The sequence below is a fragment of the Paroedura picta genome, chromosome 1 (assembly GCF_049243985.1).
Source record: "Paroedura picta isolate Pp20150507F chromosome 1, Ppicta_v3.0, whole genome shotgun sequence".
Classification (NCBI taxonomy): domain Eukaryota; kingdom Metazoa; phylum Chordata; class Lepidosauria; order Squamata; family Gekkonidae; genus Paroedura; species Paroedura picta.
The window spans coordinates 109,339,677-109,351,802 of NC_135369.1; positions in this window are offsets into that span (position 1 = coordinate 109,339,677).

The window sequence follows — 12,126 nt, forward strand, 5'->3', positions numbered from 1 at the left end:
ATGCCTTTACCTTTACCTTTACCAAACCATGTGATGTGTGAAAAAGGACCAGAGGCTGTGGTCACTAGGGCATAGGAAGTGTACCATATACTGAAGTGGCTGAGGCAGCATGTTCTGAATTACTTTACAATAAAATAACACAATAGAGAAGGTCCAATTGTCCATGCCCAGCAGATGGATGTTTTGTATGGTGAATAAACACCATATATCAGAAAAAAGTGAGGACAGAGAGCTGCGCCAGAAGACTGTCTGACAGAGTTAACATATGTTGGGAATCCCTCATGCCCTCTTCTTTCTCTTTAGCTGCTCTCCCTGGAATCCCCTTTTAATTGAACCTGCTGTTTACAGACACTGAATACAGGACAATCCCTTCTGGTGACTTTACCTCTATAATTAGATCTGAGCCAATGTTTCATTGGCAAGCTTCAACATAAGAGCAACAAAAATAGCAAACTCTTTCAAGTAAATCCTGTAAATCCAAGGCCTGTAGAGTTCCTTTAAGCATAATCAGAGAAAGTAAGTTAGAGGCCATTCCATACTATTGACGATGAACTGCTATAAATGCATTTTAGATACCTGCACATAAGACTTAGTATGTGATCCCATTTGCAAATAGTGTCATACTTCTCCAGGTACAAAATAAATGGTTGAATCCTACTACCACACCTTGCTATGAGAAAAGAGGGATGTTTCTACAAGGTGCATTCCATTGATGTAAAAGGCTCTTGCATCAACAGAACCCATCTTGCACTGCTAGAATGCACAACCCTTAAGTGCTTATTGTGGACAGAATGCAACTATGATTGCCAACTCCAGTTGGTGTTTGGAGAGGGCAGAGTTTGGAGCGGGGAGAGTGCTCAGCAAGGATATGATGCCATCAAGATTGCTTTCTACGGCTGCTGTTTCCTAACTACAGAAACTGATCTCTGTCATCTGGAGATCAGCTTTAATTCTGGGAGAACTCCAAGCCCCATGTTGAGGTTGGTAACCCTTTGTATGAGCCATTGTATTCTGAGTTCTTGGAAAAGGCTCTGTCTCTGCAACAGAAGGGGAGATACACTGGTGACATGCTACACAGAGAGAGCCAAAGCACATGCAATGAGCAACAGTCAGACTAAGGACTGCTGGGGTGAAGAAAGGACAAGTGTAAGGTGATCAGATTGTCCCACTTTTGGAGGGACATCTGGGGGCACCTGGCAAATTGTACTTATGTTGAAATTAAAAAATATATATTACAATACTATTTTTGTGTTCTATGCGTTCTATGAAACTTTTTGTTGCTCCATATAGACAAAGGTTTTAATCAAGAACCCCCCCCCCGGTCAATGGTGTCCCGCTTTACCAATGTTACAATCTGGTCACCTTAGACAAGTGTTATGGTCAGCTTTTTATCATCTCAAAGTCAGCAGTCCCCCCTGTTTTTGGCCTTGACACCACATCTATGCAGGGGCTTCTCTTTCACCCACTTTTTCATGAGTAGACCCTAGCCAATTGAACATATCTTAGTTATTTTCATTCATATCATAGCAAGAATTTGCTCACTTCCTGCAGCAGAGACAGAGAGCTCTGAAATAATTTCAAGTCCCTTCTAGAATGCTGGTAAATATACAGAATATAAAATGAAGTTGTGGAACCCTGTGGGTTTTTAGGTGAAGACAGCATAGCTTAAAATCATTTTTCTATTTAAGTCTGTTCCCTGAACAAAGAGTGGAAGATTTCTCCTTAGTTAGGCTGATAGGTACCCCTGTATTTATATCAAATGTAACTGATATGGGCACAAAATGCTTTTTTTAATTAGTAAGGAAAAACCAAAGAAATTAGAGAATTCACTAGAACTGATTATTATTAAAGTTGCTATTCCATATTTGTATACTGTCCCCCCCCCCCTTATTGGCTCATTTGTATAAATGCAAGGTATATGAGCTATGTAGTAATAAAGTGCACAAGTGAACTATTTATTTATTTATTATTAGTTTTATATTATATACCCCCACCCCTCTGAGAGCTGGCTTGGGGAAATTCACAATGTAATGAATAAAATCGCAATTAAAATCACAGTTAAAATGCCATTAAAACAATTGGCTGTATTTATTAGTGGTTCTGCTGGTCCTCCTTTTAATGGTATGGGTGTTATTTGAATTCGGCAGAGGGAATGATGGAGATAAGCCTGTAGATTTTATTGGCAACTAGTTCATTCTAGCCTCAACCAAATGCCTGGTGGAAAAGTGCTGTTTTGCAGGCCCTGCAGAACTTGGATAGTTTCATCAGGGAATGGGTCTTGATCAGCAGCTGATTCCATCAGGCTGAAAGGCAGCATAAAAAAAATTAGAAGTAGAGAGAGGGAAAGAATTTTGCCTTTGTGTACATGAAAGCATTAAAATGCCAGTTCAGAAGAAATTGGAATTTCTTAGCTATATTAGGGATTAGCTATTTGTTAGGGATTCGTCTTGAGAACTGCATACATTTTTTTCTCTGAAGGAGTTACTCCAAGTACCTCCACTCAACATGCATTGGAAGGTGTAGGGCTTCATTTGATACTTGTTTCAGCAGTAGGATTGCCAACTTCACTGTGGGAAAAATTCCTGGAGATTCGGGGATGATGTCTGTAGAGAACAAATTCGGGGAGCGATTTCAACTGACTTTATGGTTTCTCCTTGACCGGACTTTCTCCACCTTTTTACCACTGAGAACCCCTAAAATATTCTTTAGGTTTCAAGAAACCCCAGAAGTGATATCAGCAGGCCACACTGCCCTGCCACACCCATGGGAGTCATATATTGCCAGAAGTGACATCAACCAGCATTGGCTATGGGGAGGGGGAAGCAGGTCAGCATAACCACATATGGTCATTTCACCCAATTATTTTGAATTTCAAAATAATTAATTAACTCCCACTCAATTGGGAAACCTTCCAGGGCCATCATGAAAGCTTGCCCTGGACTCTATGATATTCTAGAGTTTGACTCCATTTCCTTCACAGGAATTGATTACAGAGGCCAGTCTGGAGATCAGTTGTAATTCTGGGAGCGCTCCAGGCACCAGCTGGAGGTTAAAGCCAAAAAATACAAATCGGGGTACACAGTGTGTGACAGTTATACAAAAGAATGAAATCCACTGTGTAAAGACAACACAAAAAGAATTGGTGCAATGTGAAGAAAGGCATTTATCAAATGTTCTGAAAGCACTGTGGCATTCCTACAGCTTGTTAACATTTTTATGTAGTGTTTGGGATTTCAAAGCATTTGATAAAAAGCTTTTCTTCACATTGTACCAATTTCTTTTGTTGTCTTTACGCAAGGGTTCTGGATTTTTGTATAACAACTTGGAGGTTGGCAACCTTAACTGGCACAGTGCATATGAATACAAGCAGCTATTTGCACGATGTTATAGCTCAGCTCAAGCACCTCTTTTTAGTAGCAAGTAAACAGCATGAGAAGTACAGTTGAGCATGTGCTTCCTCAGCACTGATTAACTGCAGTTTCTTCCTTTTCTATACACTGAGGATTCAGGAGCAGCTTGTCTCCAAGGCTGTAATTACACAATATGCCCCACACAGCTGGGGCCATGGGATCAGACTGGCAGTTAGGCAAATGTCATGGAAACTCACCTTTAAAAGCACTTGTTCACTTGGTATTGCAAGGGAGAAGGAGCTTCTATGTCTTTCTCACCTTGCTTTCACCCACAGAATTCATTGGGTGGGGCTGTTATCATGGAGCAGTTCTGTTAGGGCTCTCAGCCTCACCTACCTCACAGGGTGTCTTTTGTGAAGAGAGGAAGGGAAAGGTGCTTGTAAGCTGCTGCTCTGGGACTCCTTCAGGCAGTGAAAGGTGGGGTATAAAAAACCCAGTTCTTCTTCCTGCCCTTTTCTCTGCTTGTGTGGATATAAAATATCAGATGTTTAAAAATCTGAGTCAAATATGGGAAGAATTTGATTGTGAAGAGTCTCTCATACAAAGCCCTAGTGTTATTTTAAAAACAGAAATGATTGGAAGGAGCAGTTTCTTTACTGAAAAATTGCTACAGGGCAAGGAGGCCAGAGCTCACAAAGTCTGATATATTTTTCCCCATGTGCTATTCTTTTCTGCATGAGGGGAATCAAATTGGTTGCATTATTGATGGATCATGCCAGATTATTATTATTGCACAACATTCCACTGTTCAGATTCCAAAACATTTTATGAAAAGTTATTAGAAATGATGAATAGAATGCAAGAGGTAAAGGAAATGGTATTATTGTAACACTACATAAATATGATTTTCCCTCCCAAATTTAACATTAAAACACTTGATTTCCTTTAACATTGTTAAACATGTAATTTTATTAGTTATAACTGATCTGATGAATTTCAGGTCATTTCAGAAGAATGAAATCCTGGACCCACCAGACTTTAAAAGTGGGGAGGGAAAAAAAAAAAGAACCATGGAAAGCAAAGTAGAATGTAAAAGTGGAAAAAAAAAACCCAAGGAAAAAAAACCCTGTCTTTCCCTTTGAGTTTGAACAGAATGTGACAGGACAAGAGCCACCCAAGAACTTTCAATTTTCTGTCTTGATGGAAAATAGTTTTAATACAGATGGCAGCTTACAATACAATATCCCAGAGACATATTTGGCACAGTTTTTGCATTTTATAGCTAATAAATCCAGCTTTCATGAGGAAATTCTTATAAGTTGTATTTACCAGCTTTTCTGGAAAAAAAATACTGAATGCATTAATTATATGCACTTTTACCATCTGCTGAACAAGGTAATTTCTGGCCAGAATCTGGCAATGTATATGGAAACAAAGTTTTAAAATGAGCCATTTCACCCATAAAATTTCTGCCCCTATATAAGGAGAGATAGCTATCTAAACGAGCAGCATATTACTGTCAAGCCATGATTTGTTGTTTCATTATGTACTTACTTTAACTATGATACTGGGATTTGAAAGGTTGGCCTTTTTGCTGGTGTGTGGCTGCTTGGCTCAAGCCTATACCAGACAACCACAGAACGCATTGTGAACAGAAACAAGGCACTTTGGAAGGCAAAGGTTTTGCTTGACTTTTTGCAAATATCTGGACTTCTTTGTAGCCCAGTTGTGCCATTTAGGGACACAACTGATCCCCAAAGTTGATGATGAGTTCAGGAGCTAAAACAGCACAGAATAGTATGGACATTTACTGGTTAGTGACAAGATGGACTTTCAAACTACAGATGCACTCCACCAGGTCTTTGGTTGCGGCCAGGATGGTTTAGATCTGGGCTCCCCCCCAAACAAACAAACTAGATGTCTTGGACTGGTTATGTTTTTAGATGTAAGGGGTTTTAATGTGGGGTTTTATAATTTGCTAGCCACCATGAGCCAGTTCACAGGAGTGGTGGGATAGAAGCTGAATTATAAAACAAACAAACAAATAAAAATCAGTATTTCTTTTAATCCAGATTTCAAGAAGAGTATAATTTATCAGTATTCTGTATTATTTTGGGTATCTAATATTCAGTATTCTGGTTTCTTTCTAGAATTCAACCATTATTCAAGCTCATTGTTCCCAATGGGGAATCTTTCCTGTGGGATAAAGTGACTCCCCCCACCCCCCAAAAAAACAAACAAACAAAAAACAAATGGCACCCAAACTCCACAAGACACCCTTCCCTTCCAACAAGTTTCAAGTAAGCTGGACCAAGGGAACTAATTCCATGCCCCCTGAACACGATATCCCCAGCCATCTTCCACTGTTTCCTAGGGAGGAAAAAATCATATGCCTTCTCCAGGCCAAAGACTACGCAAACACAGAAAAACAGGCAACCACTGCCCGAAAGCCTCCAAATAAAAACAGAACATCAAATCAGAGAATCCCAGCAGAACCACAGGGCAATGTAGCAAACCTAATACATGTGGTGACAAACCAGAGAAATCACTTTAAATATATCAAAGCCAAAGAAGAGACATTATTTCCAGCCCAGCATAACCAATTTCTTTATTTCTTTCTTAAAAACAAAACAAAAACAAAAAAAAGAGAACAGGATGGAGGGGAAAACCTCAAAACCTAACAACTAATTTAAAAATAAATAAAAAGTGGAAATATATATACAACAACAAAAGAACATCAGAAGTGCCTAGCTGAATCAGACTCATGGCTCAACTAGTCCAGCATCTTGTCTCACACACTGGCCAACCTCCTTGAGGGCCAACAGCAGGGCACAGAGGACAAAACCCTCCCCCATTGTTGCCTCCCGGCTCTGGGATTCTGCCTCTGAATGTGGAAGTTCCCCTCAGTTACCATGACTAGTAGCCACTGATAGACCTATCTCCCATGAATCTATTTAATTCCCTTTAAAACTATTTATTCCTGTGGAAAGAAGTATTTCCTTTTGTCTGTCCTGACTCTAATGCCTATCAGCTTCATTGGATGCCTTGAAGTTCTAGTATTTTGGGAGAGGAAGAAACATTTATCATCATTCATAATTTTATAGACCTCTTTCATTTTTACCCTGTGAAGTAGATTTTGAGAAAACTGTGACTGGCCAAAGATCACTCCACTCATGGTTCTGGATCAGGGTAGGTCAACCATTCTTGTAATGCTAGACCCTTTTGCCACCTTTGATGTGGTCAACCATGAGTTATAGGCCCACCGCCTCATTGGGATGGGGATACAGAATACAGGCCTCAGCTGGCTACACTTCTTCCTCCAAAACTAGACACAGATGGTGGCAGTGGGGAATGAGTTGTTGCAGTCTTGTAGACTCCCTTGTGGAGTTCTGCAGGGGGCGGTGCTCTCCTCCATGCTCTTTAACATTTCAATGTGTCCTCTGGCCCAGCTGTTCTGGAGTTTTGGGCTGGGCTGTCAACAATATGCTGATGACACCCAGCTCTATCTCCTCATGGATGGCTGCCCACCCCCCCCCCTCCCAGAACCATTCGCCGGAGGTTTGGAAGCAGTGGCTGGATGGCTTGAGCAGAGTCACTCAACCCCTTCAAGATGGAGGTCCTATGGCTGGGGGAGAAGAGGGCAGATCAGGAAGTGCATTTATCATTCCTGGCCAGGTCACAAGTTACTACTGCACCCCAGCCAGGAATTTGGGAGCGATCTTGATGCCTCATGCTTCCAGTTTGGCCCCCAGTAACAGAGATAGAAATTAGGGGGTTAATTTTCTCACTGACCTCTGGAAAAGCGCCCGGGGAAGATCTGATTCCCCCAGATTTGTTTAAAGCCTTTTCAGAATGGTGGGCACCTATCCTAACCAAAGTTTTTACACAAATTAATGAATCAGGTCTAATGCCATCTAGATGGAAGTTGAGTATTATTGTCCCTATTTTTAAGAAAGGTGACAGAACGGATCCACAAAATTACAGACCAATAAGCCTGTTGGACATACCAGCAAAATTGTATAGCAAGTTTTTGTTACATAAACTGGAAGACTGGGTGAATGAAAATCAGGTTATACATCCCCAACAAGCAGGTTTTAGAAAAGGTCTTAGCACAGTTAATCACTGCCAAACCTTATACCAACTAGCCTTTTCTGGTATAAATGGCCCAACAAAATCATTATATGTAGCATTCGTTGACCTGGCGGCAGCTTTTGACTCCATTGATAGAAACCGCTTATGGTCAAAGTTAGCAGGAACAAACATTGACAGACGGCTACTCTCTTTATTACGTGAGTTACATACAGATACTCACACCCAAATCAAGGTAGGAACATCAGGATCTTTAACTAACAGAATTCCAACAAATAAAGGAGTTAAACAGGGTTGTGTATTGGCTCCCCTCCTATTCAATCTGTATATAAACAACATAGTTAAGAGGCTTTCCGGTCCCCATTTTTTTCCACCATCTCTTGGCCAACAAAAAATCTCCATTTTATTGTATGCTGATGACATGGCCCTAATTTCTTTTACTAAAATAGGACTAAGAAGGCTGTTGCAAGAACTAGGTGCATACTGCAAGGAGGAGTCACTCAACATTAATTATGAGAAGACAAAAGTAATTGTATTTAGAAAAAGACCCAAAAAATCACACTGGAGTATACACAGGCACCCTATTGTACAATATAGCTCTTTCAAATATCTGGGAGTCACATTTAAAGAGACCCTGAATTGGAATGCACACCTAGAAACCATCAAGTCCTCTGCACTGAGGTTAGTTGGGTCTATTCTGAGATTCTACTACACAAAGGGAGGACATCTTATAGACCCAGCCTTGAAACTATTTACTAGCAAGGTCGTCCCTCACCTCTTGTACGCTGCTGAAATCTGGGGTTGGAAGGAAGATATTATTACCAGCTTAGAAACTATTCAAAATCTTTTTCTCAGGCACATCTTAGTCCTTCCAAAGGGGACATCAGCAGCTCTTATCAGAGCAGAAACTGGCCTGCCCTCAATTAGGGCTTGCATACATTTGGCCATTGTAAAAGTATGGAAGAAATGGAAGCATGGAACATCAAGCTCAAATTCACTTAGTGAACAATCTTTTAAGCTTTTGTTGGCCAAAGATCCTTCTCGCTCCAGACTTTTAAATAACATTTTGTCACGTTATTCCATCCCAGATGATCTGTTAAACTCTTCAGGAGATAATAACCAACTCAGAGACTGGGTATTTATCTCAGATGCCTTGATTGATAGATCATTAATCCTGCAATCTAAAAGTTCACCCTGGTACAAATTATTCAAAACAAACCATTTGAGATCTTCCTATCTAGTCTATCTTTCAACTCATAGTCTCAGAGTAGCTTTTACCTCCATGCGATTTCAAACAATGCCAACAGCTGTACTGAGTGGGTGATACCATAAAACACCAAAAGATCAATGCTTCTGTATTTGTGGAGCTTTAGTCCTGGAGGATCTCCCACATTACATTCTTACTTGCCCACTGTATACAGATCCTAGGGCCAAATTTCTAGCTGGCCTACTAGATGGGCTAAATGATAAATCTGACCAGGAAAAACTTGTGTTTTTGTTAGCAGATACTAATTCATTTGTTTCTAACAAAATGTCATTATTTGCCCTTGCAGCAAAGAAAATAAGGGCCACAGTGGTGCTGCAGAGAGCAAATACCTAGAGGAGCTTTAGGATAGGTGGACATATGTAGTCTGGAAATGTTTTTATGATGTTAAGTGATTGTTGTCTGAGATTGCACATTCTTTTATTACTGATTTGAAATATTTTAAATCCTTTTATATTTTCCTTTTGTATTGTAATGGCCTATGGCTACATGCAATAAAATCTGACTTGATTTGACTTGACTTGATGCCTCACTGACCATGGAGGCACAGGTCAAGAAAGCAGCCCACAAAACATTTTTTCATCTTCACCAGGCACGGCTACTAGTGCCCTATCTGAGAGCCAGTTTGGTGTAGTGGTTAGGAGTGCGGACTTCTAATCTGGCATGCTGGGTTCGATTCTGCGCTCCCACCAAATGCAACCAGCTGGGTGACCTTGGGCTCGCCACGGCACTGATAAAACTGTTCTGACCAGGCAGTGATATCAGGGCTCTCTCAGCCTCACCCACCCCACAGGGTGTCTGTTGTGGGGAGAGGAATGGGAAGGCGAATGTAAGCCGCTTTGAGCCTCCTTCGGGTAGGGAAAAGCGGCATATAAGAACCAACTCTTCTTCTTCTTCTTCTTCTTCTTCTGAACACCTAGCTATGGTGATCCATGCAACAGTCACCTCCAGAATTAATTTCTGTAACTTGCTATATTTGGGCCTGCCATTGTCTCTGACCCAGAAATTGCAGCTGGTGGCTGCTAGGGTCCTCACAGGAAAACCTTGGAAGACCCATATCCAGCCTGTGCTGAGGCAGCTGCATTGGTTGCCAATTGCAGCCCAAATTAGGTTCAAAGTTTTAGTTTTGACCTTCAAGGCCCTTTGCAGTCTGGGACCAACGTATCTGAGGGACCACAAATATCGGTTCAATGCAAGACAATATGAAGACCAGCTTAGATTTAGATTTACTCTGAAACATGCATTGTTGGGAGTGTTTTTTTCTTTTGTCGTTTCTTTTGTTCTGCTGCTTACAGAGACTCAAAAGTCTTTACAAGGATACATTACATCTTGTTTTTGCATGGTATAGAGAGCTATGAATCACATCATCCCTGGTTTGAATCTTGCCTCTGCTATGAACTGTGGCTTTAAGCAATCCAAAATGTACATTTTTATTTCAGCAATCCCGGACATGTTATTTTTAGCTATTTCAGCTTCTCCAGGGTATAGCTTGAAGTGTCACTGGTTTGATTAGAAACCAAAGTGGGACAACACACAGGGTATTTCCACACCCTTTAAATATAGTGTAACATTTACCATGTCATTATATTCCGGCCCCTCCACATGATGTTGCTAACTTCCAGCGTCCAAGCAGCAACCGACTGGCTATGTCCACCATTTTAAAGAATTAGTTGGTGAATCCCAAAAAGTGGATTCACCAACATATGTAGTGCTACCTACCAGAGAGCAACCAGCAGGCCACCAGCAAAAAAAAAGTATGGAGGCGAAGAAGCCTCCAACATCCCATCCTCACACCCGCCTCCTTTTCCCTTCTTATGGGGATGGGAGGGTTTTTTTTTAAGTGAACTGCCTGGAGCAACAAATAGGCGTTCATTCATGCAGGCAAAGAAAACAAAACATTCCCCCCAAAGCTGTAGCACAAAGCTTGCTTCTTCAAGCTTCCTCCCCCTGCAATCAGGAACAAGATTTATTTTTAAAAGAAGCAAGACTCATGATTCCATAAGGGATGGCAATAAATAATCATTATGCATCTATGATTAGATGCACAAGCATTTAAACTGAGAAGTACTGGTTAAAAAAAATAGTGAGCATCGCAGGCCCTTTAAAGCATGGTGAAAGGGGATTGGCTGCCTGGCTTCATTGACAGGTGGAGGTGAGTCGCTTATAAATCGTGTTGCTCTCTTCTGCCATTTCCAGCAGCACTTGTGGAGGGGGAGAAGTGCAAAAAGGCGACAGAGAAGAGCGAGACTGCAAAAAAGGTGAGGAGGGGCCGAGAGGTGTGATTTTATTTAGCGGTATGCCACTCAGCTGGCGTAACGCTATTTTTAAAAATGTGCGGAAATGCTCAAAATAACATGTGTCCTGTTAGTGTATAAAACAAACGAGGGGTGGGATATAAATCAAATTAATGATGATGGCTTAAAACTTTAAACAAGTCCAACAATTCCTCAAAGTTTTGCAAAAATCCTGACTGTGATTGATGTCTCACACAATTATGAGCAGCAAATCCATTCTTACCTACAGATATCCTCTCAACTTAAAACGGGTTCTCACCCACAGCTTTGGTTCACCTAACTTAGACATAAATTTAAGATGCCAACTTTGTTCCCACATTTGTGTTTATCGCCATCAAGTCACTTCCAACTTACGGCAACCCAATTAGTGACCTGCATACTCAGGTATTATCAAAGAACTTCGTATCAGTCATATTATCTTGGGCTCATCTATATACTAACACATGTCAATAGTGCCCTTCTGCCCTCTACTTTGGACAAACTTGACAGTACCTATGTAAAAGAATAAACTAGTCAGAAACCTGACATTAAAACTCATTGTGTTCAGAAATCACAATTTCCCCACCTTAGGAACATGGTTCCTAGCATTCTTCTAGTCACACAGCACCCCAAATTCCCCAGACACAGGTTGAATCCTGGAAAATTTGCTCAATTACAAGAAAGATTCACAAATGCCACCAATACATTTTGGTTCCAGTAATGGTCAGGAGAAACAGGATAAAAGTAGAATTGGTGTATCACTAATGAGCTAAGCTGCAGATCTGTTTGCCCTGTTGCCCTCCATGTCAATTCTGCATTTACATAGTAAGCAAGCCCAGTTTTGCTCCAAGGTCATAGATGGCTGGGTCAGGTACATAAAGGATGTGCATGTGTATGTAGGGACCTTCCAGAAGGCCAGACAAAAATTTGTATGCACAAAATACAATGTGTTAACAGAGACAACACCAAATTGCAAGACATTGTAAAAAACAACACAAAGTTCATTTATGATTTAGGGAAGAGGCCATGGCTCAGTGCTAGAGTATCCGCTTGGCATGTAGAAGGTCCCTGATTCAATCCCTGGCACCTCCAGTTTAAAGAATGAGGTAACAGGTGATGTGAAAGTCCTCAGCTTGCGACTCTGGACAGT